A 24076-nucleotide genomic window follows, 5' to 3' on the forward strand; every position below is an offset into this window, starting at 1 on the left:
ATACAGCGCCTCTGGTTAAAGCAATGGTTTGGCAATATGGGTAATACTCTTTTTCACCTGATTGATGAGATTTTAATGCTACAGCTAGCAGCTGGTTAGCTTAAATTAGCGAAGGGAAGACAAGAAATAGAGTGGTACATATCCCCTATAAGGTACCGATTAAAGGTATAGTATGCATGATTTTCCTAGAAAAACAATTGATGGACTCATACAAACATAATCCCTCCCAATCATTACTTATGATCTACTAGATACTATATGTGGAGGTGTCTGCATCTGCAGAGACCTTGCCCTCTGCCTGTGTTTTATCTTTTCTTTTCAAAGCAAATCATTAAGTGGACAAAGTTTGTTCCAGAAAGAAAGTGAATCTGGGATTTGTTGTCTTTTTAGTTGATCCAGGGAGGAGGGGCCAAGTTTGAATGTTGTGTTTACAAACATTAAGCAACAATTCCTGCATAGTATGCCTTTAAATACACATGCTAGAACATAATAATTTTGAGCTTCAAAGGTGCTGATTAACAGATATTTTTGTTTGCCTTTGGACAGGCCTTTGCCCCTTGGATCCAGTCTTTATGCTAAGCTAAGCTAACCAGCTGCTTCATATTTACTGTACAGACACAAGAGTGTTATCAATCATCTCATCTAACTCTCAGAAATAATGCAAATAAGTGTTTTTCTTTAAATGTCAAACTGTTCATTTAAAAATGTGTCTCCCCAGGTGAAATACTGATCGATAGCATGTTAAAACAGTTAGAATTAAACAGAATTGATTTCTTTATTTTTATTTTAGGGTTAAAACAGAAAGGCCTGAGGCAGCTCTGTACCTGTGATTCTACCATGTGCTGGCAGGAGCTCCCGCAGGGCTCACAGGTGTGAAGGCTGCCCTGAAGGGTTGATGTTTGAGACTTCGCACTGCTGTGGGAAAATGTCGGGGAGTCTGACATTCTGCACCAAAATCTGTTCCTGTGAAGAGATGGAAAACAGGCTGAATTTGAGAAGGGAGAGAAAAATCATCTATCTTCTGTCATTAGCATTTTGTGGCCCAACGGGGTTCTGAATAGTTAGCGAGGGATGACACGTTCCAGTTGTTTCAATTGTCAGCCGAATCCATTTAGATTAAAGGTCACATAAATGTAACACCAGTACTCCAAATGCTGATTACACCAGTGGGGCTAGAGGGGTCCCAAAGAATGGCATGGCCCCTCCTTAAATCAGATTGACAGAGTCAGAATGTGAGGCTCATAGTACCACCAATAGATTAAGAAGCTTGGCAAAAAGATGATAAAACAACCAATAAACAGATGAAAAATGTCCACAAAAGGGGCAAAAAAATACTATAAAGCACACAAAATGGCCAGAAAGGGACAATAAACAACCACAGCAAGATGCTACATGACCACGAAGGGTCACAAACAGACCACAAAGAGAAAAATAACCAAAAATGCCCTGCTTTCTTGTTACATTGTAGGAATGGTGGGGGTCTAATCTTCTCATAATCTATCCATGGTTGTGGAGTATTTGGAGTTACTATAACAAATATCAGCTATTATTATTTCATATTAGAACATTTAATGCTTATGTTGAACAATTTGCATTAATTTCAATGAATAAGCAATGTAGCTATTAAAAACTATAACAAAGTTTGCTACTTAACAGTTTATTAATGCCAAAAACCCATGTGTCCTGCTTCTTTGTGCCCCCCTATTCAAAAGTTTTAAAACCCACTTCTGGCTAAAAATGAAGCTATCACCAGCTGCTGGTTAGCTAATTTAGCATAAGGACTGGCAAGAAAGCAAAAAAAACAACAAGGAAAAACAACCCCTTCATTTAAATTGTTTGTCTTTCTTGTTATTCTACTTTTGATTTATATTGCTGTTGGCACAAGGCAGGAAACATTTTTCAAGTGTTTTGACAAGGCCCCTCTCGGCACTGATCCTATGAGATCATATCTACCAAGTCATTGTCTTACTGTAAATATGCGAGATACACTATACTGTGTCTGCTGACAGCAGGAGTTCAGGTGTGATTTTCAGCGCCAGTTCATTAAAACAACAAAGTTTAACATGAGTGGATGTGGATGGGGCAGGGGGTTTATCTGGCTTCACAAGAAGTGTTATGTGATCCCAGCGGAGGTGACAGACACGTGGCCCAGGTTCCAGTAAAGGTAACCTCAGCCCACCCGACAGAAACCAAGCTCATTAAAACTGCCAACAAACCATGGCTGCAAGGACACTTAAAGCCAAAAAATGCTGAGGCAGAGAAAGTGAGATCCACCTCTTCTGCAGTGTGTGTGCAAGTCGCAATCGTAGCTCTTTCTGTTCACATTAAAGGGGCTAAAGTGTCAAGGTGAAAGTTGAGAGATTGCCTTTTAACCACTCTGGCAACAAGTCCTCTCATCTGCTTGACAGACGCGCTGCCACCAGCCAGAACGGAGGCACTTACAGAAAGAGAAGCACAAAACTTCAGCAGTGGTGTGTGTGTCAGTCAGTACGTGTGTCCGTAAATCTTTTTGGCTGTTTTAGTGCCTAAGATGACCCATGGCTGCACAAGGTTTAACATGCATGTGCAGACGTGGCCCCAGTCTGTGTGCATGGATGGATGACTGGACATGGCTCAAGGGCTCAGGGGTTTAGATCGGGCCCACTGGAGAACATATATTAAAAAAAAGGTCACTCATAGAGACATATACCAACCTGACCGACTAGAATGTCAAATTTAAACATGAGTAAATAGATTTTATTGATCTTTATTGATATTTCTTCCCAATTTGTCAATTACAGACGTTTGGTCAGGTCAAGACACTTTTTTTGTATTGTTATATTTTTATTGGAAAACACAGAGAGAGAGGGGGGACAATATGTAGCAAAGGGTCTCTACAGCAAGCCTTGCCACATGGGGTGAAGTGAGCTACAAGGGTGTGGTGTCACTTTTAACCCAATGGTTACTACGCGGCTCACATGCACTAACATGCACACAGCCGAGTGTGTGACTTTTGTGTGCCCGTTTTCTTCAATTTCTTGTTCATTTTAATGCCTCCTACAACTAAAGGTACATATGTTTGGACAAATATAATGATAATAAAAAATAGCTCATAAGAGTTTAATTTAAGAGCTGATATCTAGCCTTTTTCTATGGTTTTCTTGATATTAACCAAAATCATTACCAAGAAAACCATGGAAAATGGCTAGATATCAGCTCTTAAATTCAACTCTCATGAGCTAATTTTTTTTGTTATCATTATATTTGTCCAAACAAATGTACCTTTAGTTGTACCAGGCATTAAAATGAACAAGAAATTGAAGAAACAAGATTGGTCTAATAATTTTTCCATGACTGTATATCTTTGGTTGAAGTGTTGCTGACAAGGTTCAAATAGGACAAAAAATAAAGTCACGTCACATACCGTCATCATTTTCTCACCAAATGCAATAATATGACCCTTATACTTATATGCAAATCATACATTTTTATATGCAAATCACACATTGTTTTTGATGTAAGAGAACCAATGCTACTTACTGCAAAGGCGGCAAATAAGTCTTATCTACAAGCTTTTACTTGCTGACATAGTAGCTGTTTTTTTTACAATTTTAGATCTTATCTTTATAGATGCATGAATTAACAAAAACTTGCAGTTTTGCCTGTAGGATAAAGTTGAATCATTGTGCACTGTCAGCAGCTGTCACCTGTCTGGGAATTGTGTGGGATTTGGGCTGCTGCGTATGCAAAAGTCAACTGCTGCATATTTGCACTGCATGACATTTTCTTCATGACATGTAGTCATGCGTACGTAGGTGTGGTGTAGAAAATTAAAAACACAACCGTGACACAACTGCGTCCAGCAAGATTATTCACATTGTTTCGACTTCAATGAAAGTACTTGAAAGCCACGTGTCAGCTCATGATTCTATAAATATTTCTTATCACCTGATCACATCTGAGACTTCTTGTTGACAAGGTTTTACATCTACAGTATCTGGAACCATATCTCATATTGTCAATAACTGGAAAACAGTGACTAAACATTGTTCATTATTTGGGAATGCCCCAGGAAGTCCTCAGATATAATCAGATAATACTCGTGCTATGAAGCAGACACAATGCATGTAAACACATTTTATGACATTATCTCACTTGATTGGACTGCTGTCATGCTAAAACCGTGAAAATATATGAATTCAGTGTATATTCAAAAAACCAAAACTTTATCAGTTTGAATTTAAAATGTATTCTCTTTGTAAAGTTTTCAACTGAATATATTTCACAATGGATTACCAAATTATCGCATTCTGTTTCATTTACATTCTAGACAACGTCCCAACTTTTTAGGAATTCCATTTGTGTGTAAAAGTCCTGAGTTATTACTTAAGTAAAAGCTATTGTGGGCAAAATCACGATAGTAAAATAACTAATTTTTACCCGGTGAGAACCGATGCTGACAGGAGACCATGCAAACGCGACCCTCTTGCTCTGAGACAAGATTGCAAACCGCTAGACCACCGTGTCGCCCTTAATTCATGTTAATATTATATTGACACGTTAATCTGTATGTTGCTTTTAATTGTGGTGGATGTTTAAGGTTGTGCTTCTTTATGTACTTTTGGGCAGTTAAATATATAGCAGTGCATAGGATCATTGCATGTTTGGAGAGTGACTGTCCTGTGAGAATCAGGCATCTCTTAAAGTCAGAAAAACAATATTTTTTACCTTTGTGACGATGAATTTTTCAACTGACCTAAGACGGCTTTTTAAAGATATTATTTTGAGCCCAAAAAGGAAGACGTCATCCTTCGTTTTACAAGAAAATTTGAAAATCAAAACTTGGAGGTAGATAGTTTTCACTGGACAAGAATGAACATTTGTATCTAAAACTGCCGGATAAATGTAGTGTAGTAAGTACAATATTTCCCTCTAAGATGTAGAGGAATATAAGTAGGTTTTGTAACATCGCAATACTCAAGTTAATTACAAGCATCTCATAATTGGCCTAAATTCTGTTCACTTGGGAGAGCTCTTTCATGTCTGTTGTAATCAGAAGACAAGAACGGGTACATCTGTTCAGGATTAAATCCTGACACCGTTTTGTCAGCAGTGTTGACATGAGAGTGCTGCTGCTCAGAGTTCACAGCTGTTAAACAGCGATGAGCCCTGCAGCAGCACCACCAACAGTATCACTGCAGTACTGTGTATTCTATTAGTTACGCTACCACATAACAGCAACAGCAACATTTAAATATATTTGAAAACTGTCACATTAACTCACCTAAACTTTGCAAAGAATATCTGCCCCCGCTCTTCTTCGCGGACTCGTAGTTTCAGTCAGATTTTCTCAGTCAGACCTGTAACCTCTGTCGACATCTGAGCCCATTATCTGGTGGATGAGTGCACCTCACCGCCCCTCTGCCCTTGCAGTGAAGTACTTCTATTAGATTGACTGTCTAAATATGTATGGAAATGGTTGATGGGCTGGTTTCAGATTTTGGCAGCTCAATATCATCCTCATTCTCTGTGTGTGTGTGTGTGTGTGTGTGTGTGTGTGTGTGTGTGTGTGTGTGTGTGTGTGTGTGTGTGTGTGTTTGGCACCTGTCCAGGCTAGCCCAGGAATAAGATATACAGAAAGAAAAACCTGCTGCAACAGGTTCCAAAACATCTACTGGTGCAATCATTGGCAGCTGGCAGCACTCTCTTCCTTCTTCCGTCTTCAGTCTTCAGTCTTTTTTTGCCTGACTGAATGGTTACTTGTCTGAACGGGACATAAGATACACTACTGATCACAGCCAGTGGCAGAGAGCGGGCGCAGCGCCCTGGTTTCTGAGCTCGCCCGTGGCAAAGGCTGTCTTAAATGTGATCAAATTCCATTAACTGTTGAGCACACGTTTGCTCTCAAGCGCAAGTAAACAGAGGCAAAATGATCTGTGCATTTGAAGTAAGAAAAAGTATGCAAAGAAGTATGCAGGGTTCCAGCTGGAGCAAACTGAATACAAGCGCTACTCTGGTAAACAAGGCAGTCAATCTGGAAATTTTAGTTTCTGATGCTGCCAGTAGTAGCTAAAGCAATACCTAATGGACATACCCATCAATCAGGCTCGTGGTCTGCAGGATGTGAAGTCAAACTAATCTCAGAAGCATCAGGCAGCTCCTACGCACGTTTTAGGATGCTCCGTGGGGTAGTTTTTTTTAAGCCTCTGAGCCTCATGCTGTGATTGTAAAAGAGTAAGTAAGGCTGAGAAATAAAGGAGTGAGTGAGAGAGAGAGAGAGAGAGAGAGAGAGAGAGAGAGAGAGAGGGAGAGGGAGCAGAGGTATGTCAATACAGGTAGAATCCTATCCTATCCTCCAAGTGAACCAGGAAAGCAGTGGCAGCGGTAGATCGTTGCTATACCTTGAACAAACCCTGTGCTCGGTGAGAGGGTGAGGCAGAATGACCGACACATAGATTAATTACAGGTGAATAAATTGTCGATTGCGTTACAGTGGAAGGCCTCTGCCAAGCGAAGTTTCTGCCGAAGGCTCTTTCTGCCAGAGATAGAGTTCTTGAGAAAGGTGTAATGTGGGAACAGATTCCAGAGGGCACTTCAGTGAAAGTCTCATTGTGTTCTGTCAAATAATTGCTACAGTATCATGTTTTACAGAGCCGGAGAAAATAATGTTACATAAATGTTTATCATCAGAAAGTAATAACACTGTCTTTCATTATACTGCTAGGTAACACCGGTTACTGAGCATTAGTCCCTTTTTTAACAATGAGAAATACCAGCATCTTAATTAGAACTAGAAAATTTCCTCTGGGGAAATTCTGAAAGGGCCTCGGGGGCTACTGCCGGTGTGTGTACACTATGATGAGATTCTTCAGAGATTTCAAACAATTAATACTAGTAATGTTAAAATACCATATAATATACAAGGAGCACACCTACAACAAACATTCCTTTTCAAGTATTTATTTATACAGCAACCTATCCTCAAAATGTGTGTGTGTGTGTGTGTATCTGGAGGAGTGTGTGTAACAAAAATCGCATAAAGTTACCTGTGTGTGCGCATGTGTGTGCGCGTGTCTGTGTGTGTGTGTGTGATTAAAATTACATAATGTTACCTGTGCGTGCGTGTGTGAAGCATGTGTATCTTGAGGAGTGTGCGCACTTACGCTCATCATGTGTGTGTGCGTGTATCTGTAACTGTAATCACATCAAAGATCAAAGGCAATCAGATCAAAGCAATCAACAGAATTAACTGTGACCAACTGCCGAATGTACCGGAACAGAGGTGGACAGATTGGAATTTCTGGCCTCGAACAGAAAGCATTTTTGGCAAAACCATAATACCTATCATTGATCCGACTTCACTTTGAGCGTCCTGAGTTCTTCCTGAATGTCTACATATGTTTTTTAAGAAAAATGAAAAAATAGCTTTGTTAGAGCGATCAAAAAAAAACTGTTCCATCTCCCTTTTTCAGAAATCTTCCTGCGTTTTTAATATGGGAGCCAATGAGGCTGTTTGTGTGTGTTGGTGGCGCATCTGTGCATCCTACGCCCAAACTATAACTCTGACAGCTTTACCAGAGGATTGTGAGTGAGAAGACAAATTTTCCTACGTTTCTATGTATAAATTATTTCTGTAGAGTGGAATTTACGGCCTGGAGCGCAGTTTTCAAATTTATTTGACAATGTTTTCTCTCCCTCTACACTCTGGCGATGATGTCACACACTGTGACACGAACATTCCGTGCAATACACACCCATTATAATCTCAGAATTTCTCCAAAAATGATCATGGTCATTGAACAGGGATTGATAAAAAACTAAATGACCTATCGAAACGTGGATTAATACACCGATACACAAGACTTGTGTCTACTGTTTAAAGTTTAAATGGAGTCTCTAGGTGAAATTATGCCGGAGAAGTAGACGTTTAAAAATCTCCAATTATTGTTCTTTTTTGCTCATTTTTTGTCGGCCGTCCGATTCATTTCAATGCAAAATTTTGGGCAGTTTTTCGCGACTTATGTCGTGAAACATTCGTATTCAGTAGAGAAAAGTAATAGCACACCAATCCCGCACGTTTTGATATATAATTTGTCCTGCAACACTTCAAGTTGTAGGACTATTAGCGGGACGAAATTGCATCCAGAAGAGGAAGAAGAAGAAATCCACAGTATAACAGTAGTGCAGCACTGGTCCCTACAGCTATTGCTGTATGGGACCAGTGCTCGGTGCGATTGCCCCGTGGCCCTAATGAGAGCTGCCAACAAGAGTTACACCCATTCAAGAATGGTGTATCACTTGGTCAAAACCCAGAAATAGTTCATCTAAGATTTCTACATCTAAACTTTTTCAGGCCAAGGACCCCTTAGACAGAGGAGGATCCCCCTGTAAAATTAAGTTTTATTTTGTCCTACAGTAACATGTAGAGAGGCGTTATTCTATATATAAGCATGTTTAACATGCATGTGAATGTATAAACATACCTTTTTATGGTGCACATCTGGTGCAAGTCTAAGTTATTAAAATAATAACTACTGATTAACCATAACACCGTATGTCAGAGTTTCTTGCTGAAGTTACAAAAAGATAATAACCCAACTAATTGGCTGATATGTTTAATAAAACTTACTTGAAGCACCATCTCTGACTAATCATTTTTACTTGTAGTGTTACTTAAGTGTGCCAAACTGATTACTGAGTCTCTGCTTTACACTCAGTCAGCAATTTAATAACAAACTTCTAGCAGAACTGTAAACATTGGTCAAAACAAAATGTAAACATTTTGCCTGTAGTTTCAAAGATAGTGGCTAAGCAAACAGCCTCAACACGTCTCTGAGGTGGTCAACGAAAACTAAACAGTGCAAACTTCATGAGAGCAGCATTTATTAGACTGCGCTGGTTTCACCTGCATGTACCTAATAAATTGTCAATTATGCTTATAAAACTTTATTGGGAGCACACAGATTGGCAGCACAGGAGCAGAGAAAGAGGATTAAATACAAAGGTCCGCAGCCAGAATCGGACCGCCCATAATGAGAAGTTGTCTTAATCCGGTTTTTACTGGGTTGCCTGAGCACAACACACAGTTAAAAGCAGCACACCTATTCTCTGGAAGTGCTACTGTGAGTGATTGAGTCTGGTGTTTACAGATAAACTGTCAGCATTGTATTGCAACATAGCAACTTGAGTCAGACAATGAGTCAGACCTTTCTGGTACTTTGACAATTCTTTGTTTAACATCAGTTTAAGATTCTTTGTGATCACCGACGCAGAAACTGTTCTGGATTAGCAAATTAAGAGCACAGAGCAGTACGTTCGTTACGGAATGGTCCATTTAGTTGTTTTACTTAACAATTTTCATTCATTCCCAATTTTTATTTTTCTTCTAAAAGATATTCATCAATCCGAAGAAGAGAGTAATATAAAGTTGAGGAAAATCAAATTCCATATCTTATGTCATCACAAACAGTGATTTATGAGTGTTCAAAACTCAGAGGAAAACATTCAGAATACCTGAGGCAGCGAGATTTATCACTGAATACTTCACTTTTTAGCTTCAGGGTGAGGTGATATAAATTCAGCAATTACTTTGCCTGTCCCAGGGATACTTCATAATAAAATGTGCAGCTGTCTCCACAAATGACTGTTCTCAGTATGTTACATTCCCAATTACCATTGCATTACAGATTCAGGTTCAAACAACAAAACTGTACTGATTCATGTCTCAATGAGAACAGTTCTTGCACATGCTCAGTAACCCAAGACTTGTACCAAATACAAACAACGCACACAACCGCAAATATACTGCAGCATTATACATCCTGAACATGTATTTAAAAGTCACAAAACACAAATTGGGTCAGGACTGGCTTACGTTGTAATTGTATGAAGACTGAAAGTAATTAAATAAGACAGGACTTAACATTTCACGAGATAAAGATGTCTTACCTCTGGTAACCAACATCCATCGTCATTAGCTTCCATGAGTGTGACAACCAGTTCAACAGGAGTTTTTCCTTTTGAATGTTGCAGTCTTTCAGTCTTTACCAGAAGACTGGTCGTCAGATTAAACAAAAAATGTTTTGGATTTCATAACTGCTCTCCCATTTGACCTCCTTGTACTGTAGTTTCACCATTTTAAAATCCTTTTTGCTTTTAATATACAGCAGATATACAGAGTCATGCCAAAGAGTTCAATGAAATATTTTCAATCAGTTTGCTTTAATTGATTTCTCTTACCTTCAATCATTTCTCCCACATTGATCCTTTGAAGGGATTTGCCTTCCGTCCTGTCCTCTTGACCCTCTTTAAATCAATCGGTCCTAATCCTATGGATGGTAATGAGATTTGATCCCATCATTATATTTTACAGTCTCAATAACTACAGTGAGCCCTTGATCCTGCAGCCTATTACCAAAATGTATTTTCTTGGAAGCTGAATATTCTGTTACTAACAGAGAACACAATTATTTTGAGTTGAGCTCATAGACTATATGGTTGAACTGCATGGATTTCAAACTTGCATATAGTACAGTATGTATAAGTAACCAACTGAGAAAATCTTTCTCCACTCCATAGCTACACATGTAACCATCTATTATGTTTATCATGTCCTCTGTTGATTAATCTGCAGATTTTCTTTATTAGTTTATTAATCCTTTGGTCTACAAAATGTCAGAATTTTTTTTTTTTTAAATACCATCCTAGTTTCTCAAAGTCCAAGATGATGTCTTTTGATTTTGGGCTGACAAAACAAAAACATTTAAAAGAAATTCAGTTCAATAAGATAAAAACAGAAAAGCAAAAATGTTCAATATGTGAGTCTGAAAAGAGCATTTTCTGCCATTTCTGCATACAAAATTACATTTATATAATTAATTACTCAATTATTGAAATAGTTAAGGCTGTTGCAGCTCTATTGTTTAATAACACTATGTACCTGTGCAAAATAATGATAAAAGTATACTCATTGTTGTTTTCTTTGTTTGTTATACTTTAATTATATTATGACAGTGTAACATTGTTTAACAAATCCAATGACTAGTCATTTTTTAAATAAACTTCTCTCTGCAGTCCAGACGGGAATCTGTTTTCAAAAAAACATTTTAAAATTTTTGATGAAAAAAAAAAATCTGCTTTGTTGACTGTCCAGACTATTTCCTTATCAAAATGAATGGAAGTACGAAATGCTCCAACATTTTCTACCAGAATGTCCAGCTGGTTTCTGAAGAGGACTAGATGTAAAGGGAGGACACAGGGAGAACACGTGTCAGCACTCAAGGAGAGGCTTCGATGTGCACCAGGCTGTACTGGCTGGACTATAAAGGCAGACTTAAAGAAGAAAACTAAGTCACCTGTCAGCCCGGTCCTCTGGTGGTGGACCTCACTAAGCAGATAATGTTCATCTCCTTGTTTCTTTACGGTTTCCGTTTTCCTGAGTTCACATTCAAGGAGTTTTGGTGACATTGGCCCAGCTGGGAAAGGTATTCAGCTGGAACATGGCCACGCCCCATGTGTTAATGGCAATGTTGATGGTTATGACTACAACAAAGTTCAAAATGAATCCAGCTTTGGCCTGAAACAACCAAAAAACAATTGGATTATGTGGACCCTGGTAAAAGATGATACAGAGTTTTATCAACACCTTATCAGTACAGGTATTAATACCATTTTGTTGAGATACACACTGTATTTACTGCGATCTGCCTGAGCTTCATTCTCATGGTAATAATCAGGATATTGGGAGTATGCAAATAGATAATAATAATCAGATAGAAATATTAATATAAGCTGATTATCTTAAAATTAGATTTGAGCCTTTTACCAAAACACTGCATGCATGTCATCACACTCACTTGTTGGCCTGTCTTTTCTGAAAGGTCTTACCATGTCTATGACTTTAAGGTTGCCGTAGGAGAAGGCGATTGCATTGGGTGGAGTTGCTACGGGCAGCATGAAAGCCAGCGAGGCAGCGATGGTGCAGGGAAACATGACGTACAGTGGGTGTATCTTGATGGCAGTGGCCTGGATTTTAAAAAAAAGGGACATTCACACACGTGCTTACTGGTGGGGGATGCCCCGATGAATTGGGAAACACCAACCCTTGGTAATATACCAACACTTTAAAGCTCAATAATCAACATGTTTCTAATTCGTTTGACAAAAAAAGCAATCTAAATCTGTACAAATAGAGCAATCTAAAAGAAAAGGAACAGTCACCATGGAGGCCAGGATTGGCAGAAAGAGAGTGGTGGTGGCAGTGTTGCTGGAGCATTCGGTGAACATGGCCACCAGCAGACACAGCAGGATGGAGATGGCAAAAGGAGGGATGCTCTGCAGGGGTATGAGACTTTCTCCCAGCCACAAGGAAAGTCCAGATTTCTTTATGCAAGATTTAAAAAAACACACATCAAAATCCAAACATTTATCGAATGGACTATTTATAGAAATGATGATCAACTGCCTTACCTCACTGCCGTGGGCCAATACAAAGCCTCCTCCCAGAAGCAAAAGGATGTTCCAAGGCATCTTTTCATGGACGATGTCCCAACTGAGCAGAGGTGAAGGGGACAACAAGAAGACAAAGTGAAACTTTAGAGCTGACAGGTTATTTTTTTAACTATTAGTTAGGACAGTCATTAATAACAACATATGTCATGTCTATGGTGAAACCAAAGAGGAATTTCCACTCAGTGGATAATAAAATTTTCGTATTCGTATATCTAACCTAACTTAAGAAAATCCAAGTGTTTATTGTCTACAGATAAGGTGCTGTGACCATAGATGTGTTCTGTTTAAATAAATAAATAAACAATAAAATGTGGTGTTAAATAAATCCATTCTTTAAATCCATTCTTTTTCTCCTTTCTAAAGGTGAGAAATGGACTCTGGCACCTTAAAGCCTGCCTCATACCTTTTAAACTAGCTGTGTTTCAATCATTGTGTCACTGTTCTGTGTACAAAACATCCTGCTTTTCCACTTTTTCCTAAAGAACCTGGAGCAGGAGCAGGATACGGTTAACTTAAGTTACCAAGAGAGACAAAAAAAATCATTGATACAAATGTAAGTTGTCTGAGTAGCAGCACAGCATGTGCTGTTGTACAGGCTTGACCTTGAAGCTATCAGGCTTCAACTCAGGAAGGAGTTTGTATAATGTTTATTAGAAAGCACTGAATCAGCGAGATGAGGTGTCACAGGCAGTAAAAGTTACTGACCGTATCTCTGTCTGTTATAGAATACAGATAGAGAGGACAGACTCACTTATAAAACTGCACTCCTATCTTCATGTGACATTTAATATGCTCCAAACATAAAATGTGATGTAACATTGAATGAAGTCTTCCTATTGTGCTGTCAAGACGTGCACAGATAGAGCGGAAAGAGCTCAAGTTTCTGCCTTCCTGCTTCAACATAAAGTTTTATTCTTCTAAAATGTGCTGATTCCTGTATTTTTCCTTTACGGTTCTATCAATTGTGTGCAACAAAAAGACAAAAAAGGCCACAATCATATATATTTATACACCTTTTTTGTAATAAGATATGTGTACCAATGCACCTGTTGCACACACAAAATTATGAGCATCATGCCAGCTGACCTACCATCCTCAGACCTTCCGCAGCATCTGGGCAAATTGGACGGGATGCAGAAGAAGAGTGATGACATTAATATGGCCACGGTGCCATCTGTGACGTACCTGATGAGAAAACACATTTGTAATATCTGCATTTCATATATTAGCATTACGAAAAATACAAAATATACTATTTCGAGACTAGTGTAGTCACTCAAAGAAAAAAAAAGATGAGTGATCAACAGTTACTTTACTCACGGTTTATCTTTGTTAAAGAGTGGCCCAACCAGGTATGAACCCAGGCTCCCTGGTGAACCACAGAAGGACCAGCAACGTGAAGATAGTCAGCACACAACTCTCATCGAAGCTCATACGGCCCAACTTTTTATACTCATCTTTGATTACCTGGAAGGCCTCTCTGTCACCATCTTTCTCTGTGCCACATCCAAAGGACTTTTCAAGCTGGAATACCAATAATAAAATCAATTATCTGTTTTTATAATCTGGATGCTTTGGTAGCAATAATGATATGTCATTATAGTGAAATTAAACTTACTCAAAGCCCAAAAACATAAATTGCAGCCATAACCAAGACAAGGCAAGCATTAGCACCATGTTGGGAAATGAGAAGCCAAACCAGCTTGCAAAGTTGATCACACCTCCATTCTCTGGGAAGAGTCTGTCGATGATAAAAAAAAAAGCAAAAAAACCCATTAAGATTTAAAAAAAAGTATAACCCAAGTAAAATTTTATTAAAATCATTAAGAAAGTAATGTCACATTAAGAAATGTGAAATTACTCCACTACAAGTAAAAGTCCTGCGCTCAAAAATTACTGAAGTAAAAGTACAAAAGTATCAGTATCAAAATGTACTTGAGGTATCAAAAGTAAAAGTACTCATTATGAAGCATGGACCCACTCATATTATATCTGTAATGTATCTAACAATCTAAGGTTATTTGCATTGATGCATTTATGTAAGCAGCATTTAAATTTGTCAAGGTAGGGACCATTTTAACTACTTAATATCCTGTTATGAGATTAGATTAAAATAAATATCTGATCACTTTAAATTGATCATGTTTTTATGTTGAATCTGGACCTGAAAAGCAACTACAGCTGTCAACTAAATGTAGTGGAGTAAAAAGTACATTATTTGCCTCAGAATGTTGTGGAGTAGAAGTATAAAGTTACATAAAATGGAAACACTCAAGTAAAGTACAAGTACATCAGAACTATACTTTAGTACAGTACTTGAGTAAATGTACTCAGTTACATTCCACCACTGTCCGCTTTAAATAAAAACCAGTAAAGTCCAGGACCAGAACATAAATCTATATCCAGGAAACTTGCTCATATGTACAGTACGTGTTGTGTGTCATCTGTTATGTGCAAGTCGTACTCATCAATCTGTCCTTTCAGGATGACATTGGGTGTGGTTCCAGTGAGGGTGGCCGTGCCTCCAATGCTGGCAGCGTAACAAACACTCAGGCTCATGCCTTTTGTCAGCTTCATATACTTCTGTTCCGTCGTCAGTCTGTGCTGCTCGGCCTCTGGACTCCACTCACAAACCACTGGGAGAACAGAATGAAGACAGTTAGCATTGAAAAGACACCTTGATTGTTGTGGCTTGAATGTAACATAGATTAACTGTTTGGGTTTACATGACACATGTTGACATGATACATTGTATAAACAGCACTACGATTAAGACTTGTTTTAAAACCTTAACCCTTTTTCGGGCAAATAACTATATTTGGTAACTTCAGGTAATATTTCGAGAAAAAAGTTGCAAATTTACTAGATTAAAGTGGCAAATCCACAAGAAAAAATAGTTGCAGATTTAAGAGATTTAAAGTGGCAAATCTGGGCGAAAAAAGTCGCAGATTTACGTGAAAAAAGTGGGGAAAAAGCAACTTTTTTCTCCCAGATTCACCACTTTAAATCTCATAAATCTGCACATTTTTTTTTCATAGATTTGTCACTTTAATCTCGTAAACTTCTTTCTCAAAATATTATTTTCGTATGTTTTTTTACACATTCTGGCAGTATGTAATATCCTCCAATATTCTCTAGGGTTGAAATTTGGAATTTGCAAGTATTTCAATGAGTGCCCTATTAAGGGTTAAATAAAGCACTGCAAATACATTTGGCCTGTGCTTTGGAGCTTTTTTGTCTCAACCTCCATGTTCTGTTGAAGACTTTGGACCTTTTATTATTGCTTTCTCAACCAGGCTGTTACTTAAAAAAAAAAAAATTAAAACCTACCTGATATGGTGTCATCAGCCTTAATTTCCTTCACATCTTTGCAGCCATCTTTATCTGCATCTGCAAAACACCATAGGAACAACAGTGAAAAATAGGAAACACAAGGTTAATTCTGCTCAAATAGAAAAAATGTGAAATTTTAAAAAAGAACATAAAAAGACTGCCACTGTCTCACACACCCATGTTGATGGTTCTGTACTCTTTGCTCTCTGTGGTGTCAGTTGTCTCGAATGCCTGGTTATCCCGACCATCCGTTGCAGCAGCCTGGTTATAATCTCGCTCCTCGGAGTTGGCCTCTGTCTCACACAGCTGCTGCAGCACAGCGTTGGCAATGGGCAGCATCATGGCTGTGGAGGCTGTGTTACTGATCCACATGGACAGAAAGGCTGTGGTGCCCATGAAACCGATCATCAGGCTGGAGAGGATGCAAAACAAATGATGAGACGGAAACTTGAAAATTTGTTGAGAGACACTGTGTGTTAGCAAATTTAAAGCAGGTCTTTCTTTTGGCTCGAGATAGATTTCTCCTGTTGTATCTTACCGTATTAATACTGACAACACTATCATCATATCATCACTATTATCACCATCTTGCCACTGCACCTTATTCATCTATTTATCAATCATGTATTTTTTATGTGTCCTTGTCCTTATTCTTATTTTTTCTACCTCAGTATTTTATATATCTTATTGTACGTATCTTTTTTTAAATTGTATTCAAATACTGAACTGCTATGACGACCAAATTTCACTTCAGGGATGAATAAAGTAATCTATCTATCTATCTATCTATCTATCTATCTATCTATCTATCTATCTATCTATAAATGCTTGGGGAAAAAATCATTAAATTACAGAGTTGGCGTTCCCTTGCCTCTCAGGGCTTCCTTATTAGGTATGTATGTAACGAATAATGTTTCCTACAGAGATGGCTTCACCCCCACAATGAGTAGCACTTGAAGGGCGATTCTCCTGTGCAGGTTCCAGTGCTCGACAGCGATGGCCACCAGCAGCCCGCCAATAAAGAGCATGTTGGAGTCTTTCAGGTACTGGATACAAACCTGGAAAAGGAAATTAAAAAAGGTGTGAAAAAATTCCAACTCCCTGTTAAACTTTTTCTAAAAAATGCATGTATATACTATAAATGTGGTGGAGTCCCTTGCCTGACTCCATGATGCCCATCATGGGGAAGAGAATGACGGGCAACAGGGCGGTCACAGCCAGAGGGATACACTCTGTACACCAGTACAGCACCATGAGGATTATTACAAAACCACATTTTGCTTCCTGTAATGACAAACAGACACTTACTGTAGATAGTTTGTATTTAGACTGTAAAGTTGTAATGGTCTCATGCCCTTTAACACGTGTAAAAGTGAGAGAGAGTGCCTGTACGGGAGCTGAAAAACACACCATAAAACCTCTTCACCTTGACTAACCTATTATAATTCAGTTAGCGTGGTTAACCATTCTCTGATTACTGTAGTTACCATTTTGAGTGCTTTCTTTTTAACTAGAAAAGGCTACGTGTGTGTCTGCTGTTAAAGTTAGGAAGTTGCAAGATTTGTAGGCTGTCATAAAAAAAAATACAAAATACATTTTTAATAGCACAAAACATAACATTTTACAGGTGATGTTATACAAGTCATATTATATATTTAATTAATGTATTAATTTAGTTTTTTGAAGTATGTTCTTCCTATGCCATAAAATACTTGTGTTCTTCGAAATGTCCATGATTGACGACAAGTTACAAAGGAACAGAGATTGTGACCTTTGATTTGGGACTGGTTGAGGCCATGCACATGATCTAAATTTAGCTACAGCATGTCCTTAGACGGTGGAAAGAGCACTTTGAGGAACTCCTTAATCCAGCCAAAACCTCCTCCGCAGAGGAGGCAGAGCGTGAGATGGACAGGCGGTTTGGTGCGGCGTCAGCTGTGATGAAGGAGCTAAGCCTGAAGGCAAAGCTCTCAATTTACAGGTCCATCTATGTTCCAACCCTCACCGAAAGCCGAAATGAGCTTCCTCCGTAGGGTGGCTGGGCTCAGCCTTAGAGATAGGGTGAGCAGCTCAGACATCCGGAGGGAGCTCGGAGTAGAGCCGCTGCTCCTTCGTGTCGAAGGAGCCAGTTGAGGTAGTTTAGGCAACTGGTAAGGGTGCCTCTCGGGCGCCTCCCGTTACGGTGGAGGGATAACATCTCTCGCCTGGCCTGGGAACGCCTCGGGGGCCCCCAGGAGGAGCTGGACGTTGTGGCTGGGGAGAGGGACGTCTGGAATGCCCTGCTTAGGCTGCTGCCCCTGCGACCCATCCCCAGATAAGTGGACGAGAATGGATGGATGGATGGTGTGAATACAGTTCTAGTGGATTCAAAACATTAATTTGAAAAAAGAAAAAAAGATAATTTGATTCACAACACCAAGTGTACTCATTTATTTATGGGAATGGGAATTTCATGCCAGTATGTATGAGAAAACACTAATGTAGTGATCAAATACGTCGATTACAGAGCAAAAAAAAATCCCCATCAAAGATTAAATTTCCCTGTTGTCCAGCATCCCCGAAATACTACAAATAACCCACTCCTGTATACCTCACTGGCTGTCTCGGACTCTGCTGCTGGTGTTTGTTTAATAAGCCTCAGCTCTTATTTGCTCTGCTGCCTCTTCAGCCGTAAAATATTTTCAATCACTTTCATTATACCACAGTCATGCTCAGCCTTTATTTGCCTCATTAACATCTAGACACATCTCTGGGGAAAAAAACACATCATCAAATAACACCTCTCTCCAATATCATCCTCTATGACCAAGACAATGTCTTCTACGACTTCACTTTCGCATCATTCATAGCCATTTTTACAGAGTTTCATTACATCTAAAGTCAGGGCACTGTGACCTTTGCACTGCTTACCCATAGTAATCACAGTGATCCTGGATTTTTAAGCTTAAAAACTATTGCAGCGAGAATAGATGTTGCTAAAATAATAGAAAAAATATCTGAGGCCATGGTGAAAAATTGATGTTTGTAAAGTTTACTTGATGGTGTTGTAACCAGAAAGGCTTTGTCTGTTTCCTGTGCAAAAACTAAAAGAGTTTAAAGGAAATAAATGAATGCATGTAATACAACATGCAGCATTGGTAGTCAATTTGTTCTGAGTGGTATTTTGATTAGTATCTATGGTAATCATGTACTGGCAATAATGCTCAAGGTAGTTTTTAAGTGTTAGAATTTGGACAATTGGAACCCACCACAAGGTCCATGAGTATATATGTGTGGACAATGAGATTGGGTAATGGTTTCTTGCCCCAGAAGCTAAATCATGATCAGACCAACAGTCAATGGGTTTCGAGAGTGACCCTAAAATCAGTCAACTCATCTACCACATTGAGCCATTAACCCTAAATGTGCGGTGAGGGTGGTTTATGGGTGTTTAAAAGAGATCTGTGCTCTAGTTAACTCCCATCTCCAGCGAGGCTTTCAATCAGTAGCTCTACATACAACTAAAATGCATCATTTGGTGATATGGAGAGGAAAAAATTGCAATCTGCCTCTAATTACACACAACTGACATTATTTTGTAAAGACTGATTTAAAGGAATGAGAGCTGCAGATAAGGTCGACTACAAGGCCAGTTATCGCCAAAGCATTGATAATTTGTAGGATGTTTCAAATAACGAGACACTTCAGCAAACTTACATTTATAGACATTTCATGGAAAAATATACGAGACCACCCTTGTTTTCTTCAATTTCTTATTCATTTTAATGCCTGCTACAACTATAGGTACATTTGTTTGGACAAATATAATAACAAAAAATAGCTCATAAGAGTTTAATTTAAGAGCTAATATCTAGACATGTTTCATGTTTTTTTTACAATAACCACAATCATTATCAAGAAAACCATGGAAAATGGCTAGATATCAGCCCTAAAATTAAACTCTTACGAGCAATTTCTGTTCTTATCATTATATTTGTCCGAACAAATGTACCTTTAGTTGTACCAGGCATTAAAATGAACAAGATATTGAAGAAAAAGGGTGATCAAATAACTTTTTCCATGACTGTACATTTGAGGGCTGAAAGTATCACAGTAATGGCTCAATATATATGTATTGTTTAGCATTGGCGCAATATACATCATGCAATTAGACAAGCCTATACTAAATTGTCCTATGACAAAAAAAAGCATATACACATTAATTTCCTTACCGGGGTCGGGATGATCAGGGGCAGAGGCAGAATTAAAAGTGGTGTCAGGACTATCACGATGTAATTCCTATACCTCCACAGCCATGAAAGAAACCCAGCCATGACCCACAATGTATGATGGATATCCAAAGTATTGAAGAAAAAATTATAGACACCACCTTACTATCTATGAAACAGCAACAGAAAAAGCCACTGCATATATAGCGGTTTATACAGTATGTAACCATGAAAAAAGATTAACAATTAACTTTAGAATGAGGGGCCTGCATGTACAGCATGTGTTTCCATGTGTTCAGAAGGGGGTAGATAAGATAAGCTGTCAGTAGCAATAATCTACAGGAAAAACTTCTTGGCTGTAAGATTCATTAGCTGATTTTTCTGTCAGATGTAAAAAATAAAAAAGCCTAATGCAATGACATCATTTCACCCCTACGGGCCCTGATGAAAAAATAAAGCTTAATCACTGGTTGTCAAAGTGAGAAAGACACATTGCGTTAAAATGCTTAACAAAATAGACCAAATACAATATAAACAATGCTGTGCAAAAGTCTTAGGCAGGTTTGAAAAAATGTCTAGAAGAATTTATGCTGGTTTGAAGGCAAAGGGCGGTCCCACCAAATAATGATGATTGATTAATGATGATAATGATTGATTGTTGATGTTTCTTCTGTTCATTCACTTTGCATTTTGTTAATTGATAAAAATAAACTGTTAACATTTCTAGATTTGATAGTATTATTATTTTACAACATTTTATCACACCTGCCTAAAACCTCATCACAGTACTGTTTATAAAACATAAATAGCAGTAAATATAAGTTAGCGTGCAAATACAAGGTGCAATTATAGAACATGGTTAATGGCCTTGCAGTCATGTGGGTGTAACTTGGAAAACACAATGATCCGATTCCTACGAAAAGCCTCTCAAAGGCTGAAATGTAGGCAAACCAGATCACCCTCCTCCTGTATGTGACTGATGTCTGAAGTGTGATGATTGAGGTTTTATAGCTTGAAGCAACTCCGACTTTGTTCTCAATTTTGGTCAAAGTCCATGACAGTTATGCAATGGGACAAATACTTCACGCATGAACCATTTGTTATTTAAGTTGCATAAAGAAACCAGATTTCAGAGGGTTTACCAAAACATTGTTAAAAATATTTTCAAAGACAAAACTTTCTTTTGAATATGTTCAGTATATGTGACTAAAATAAATAAGAAATATGTTGGGTGGGATTTGGGGTTATGACTTAAGAATCCTCCTAAAGGATCAGGCGAGGTGGGTGTTTAGGGTTAAATAAGGAACATGAAGTTAATGTGAATGAGACTTTATCCAGAGACAGAACACATACTTTTAATGATTATATAAACAATATTTATCAACTATATTTAATCGTTATGATGATGATGATCATCATCATAATATTGTACTTTAGCTGCTGTCTCATTATTGGTGCATTCCTCACATATTTCACACTTTCACAGGCATCAGTGAACCTGTTCAATCTGTGCATGACCATCACTTCCCTGTTGCTTAGTGTCAACCTGTGACTGCTGTTCCTCTCTCATAATTGCTGAAAAAGCACTGCAGTTCTTTTTTTACCCATGCACTTGCATTTAAGGCATTCTGCCTCTTTAAATGCTTAATTGTCACTTAATTTCACCTTTCATTGTGGCTTTGCTTTTATTGTGCAGTGATTTATGTTTTTTAATGTGTATGCTTTTTTAGTGTTTGGTGTTGCTGTTTAGTACATATTTCTTTTAATATTATTATTTGATTGTCTTTTGTCTTGCATGCAAGTGTTTTAATACGTTTCTTTTAACTGGACTCTTAGATTTCCTTTAAGAGTGACTACGTAACATATATCCTGGTAGTACAGAGGAAAAACAGCATTTTGTTTTTTTTTCCTAAATCATCTCCTCATGACGCCGGCCACCTATGGTAAAATCACCTACATCCTCAGTTGATCAGATCATGTGATTTTACCCCTTTAAGATCATCACTTCTTTGACAATTTGCCACATTCATAGGCATCAGATAAGAACCCAGCAAAGAAGAGCTAGAGGGAGATTGTTTAGTTATTTCACATACACAACATTATTTGAAATATAAATGCACTCTCATGCAAGCAGGGGAAACGCTTTTTTCAAATATTGCATAGGAGGACATGATATTACTGTTTTACTAGGCAGATACTAAGATCTGTGTAGATTCCAAGATGATTCAAGGATAAGCACACAAAAGAAAAGTATGTGCAGTTAATGATGCCAGCCTTATAAACAAAACTCGTGGCAAGAATCACAAAGTACTACTTTTGTGTAAAGGGTGTGTCCGGGTTAGCAATTCAATTTACTATCATTAGATTGTGGCAGAAAAAATTGCCTTTAATTAACAACCCAGTGCGGTTGCCATCCTGGTGGGCAGTAGATAATAAGCTTAGCTGGAAAAGTAAACTTGAGAAAACTTTGTTCTAGTTTTTTTTTTTAAATATGGATGCCTGTGGCACTTTCGCACCCAACAGATAAGGGGGTGTGGGAGAAAGGAGTGCAGCTGGTGTGAAAGTTTTTGGACGAATCCAGGTTTTGTTTAATATTTTTACAGGCGATTGGCAGCTCCATAAGCCAAAAAGTTAAGGAAGAATGAGTGAATGCGGCTCTTCTGAGTGTGAAAAGGTTATTAGGGTTGCATTGTCGGCAACAGATTTTATATTTCCGGTAACCAGGAATGACAGGGATTGTGTCCTTGCTCGGTGGGCTCGCATAGACTCACAAGTTGCTTCAGTCTGCAAAATTAACTACCTCCAAATATTCATGCATTGCAATGTAAAACATTGTGTTAGTATGTGTTCTTAAATTTTAAGCGCCCTTGTTCTTCAACTACAAATATCAATTATTCAACATCAACTTTTCCAGCTACACCACACCTACAAGGACTTGCATTGTTACAACCTGCTCTACTACTGGGTGTAAATTGTTAAACAACCTGTGGTGTGTTGTATCAATAATATAATTGATTATTGTGAATAATGTCACAAAAAGGCTTTAACCTGGAATCGACATTGACCTTTCAGATGCTTGGTACCCAATGGGGAGTGTGTCAAAGACAATATTCTTCCTCAGTCAGGTAACCAGTCAAGGCATCCTCTTGCTGCACACTCTGCTGTGATCGCCCACACAGTTTTGATGCACATTCTTTGAGGTTTTGCCATTTCTTGAGTATCTAGGTGTATACCTGGATAATAAGTTGAATCACAGAAAGTATTTTTTCAGGTCACACCTTAACGTCTTTCCCTGCCTCACCCCATCGCCTCTGCACATCAAAATCCAATCAAATTAAAATGTATTTATCCCAGAGGAAAATGAAAAGGACCAAACTGTCTGGTGCACAGGGGCGAAAACGAAGAAAAGAGGAGGAGGAGAAGAAAGCACAGTATAGAGGTATGTATTTTCATCTCAGACATTAGTTCTAAAGTTTAATTCTGACAGAATGAATACATGGAATGGATGTGGTTTGGTGGGGGGGGGGGGGGCCTCACATATATGTCCTCACATATATGTCCTGATAATTAATGTTTAACTTTGACTTACTTGAACAAAATTTTGAACCCAAAAGAAACAAAGGAAAACATAAAATCTGATCTTGAAAATTATATTTCACACACAGAAATGTACATGTTGCAAATATGAACACAGGTTGCAAATATAGCATATAACCGGTAAAATGAGGATAATATCTAATTCTATATTTTTACACTAAATATATTTGACATTATCTCCAGTTTTACTTGGCCGAATATCATCAAAAAATATGTGGTATGGAGTTTCAAGACTGTTGCCCCCAGAGCTATGTCTGACAAGGATTTGTTTGTAACAACTTTTTTTTTTAAAAGATGGAAATGATCAGAGATAAGGAAATTATTCTAGATTTCCGCAGGTTCAAGCCTAGGGCAGCCAATGGGCTAGAACCGGCCCTGCAAGTAAGAGATGTGAACACTTCTTCCACCACTGCATGACTCATGTCATCTCTTCTTGTTAGCAGAACAAG

The 24076-nt window shown here is 38.3% G+C and overlaps 1 pseudogene; it reads right to left on the bottom strand.

Moving 5' to 3' along the window:
• Positions 1–846: 846 nt before the first annotated feature.
• LOC131970736 (solute carrier family 13 member 2-like) lies at positions 847–23374 on the bottom strand (annotated as a pseudogene).
• Between the last annotated feature and the right edge of the window lie 702 nt (positions 23375–24076).

The sequence above is a fragment of the Centropristis striata genome, chromosome 4 (assembly GCF_030273125.1).
Source record: "Centropristis striata isolate RG_2023a ecotype Rhode Island chromosome 4, C.striata_1.0, whole genome shotgun sequence".
In the NCBI taxonomy this organism is placed as follows: domain Eukaryota; kingdom Metazoa; phylum Chordata; class Actinopteri; order Perciformes; family Serranidae; genus Centropristis; species Centropristis striata.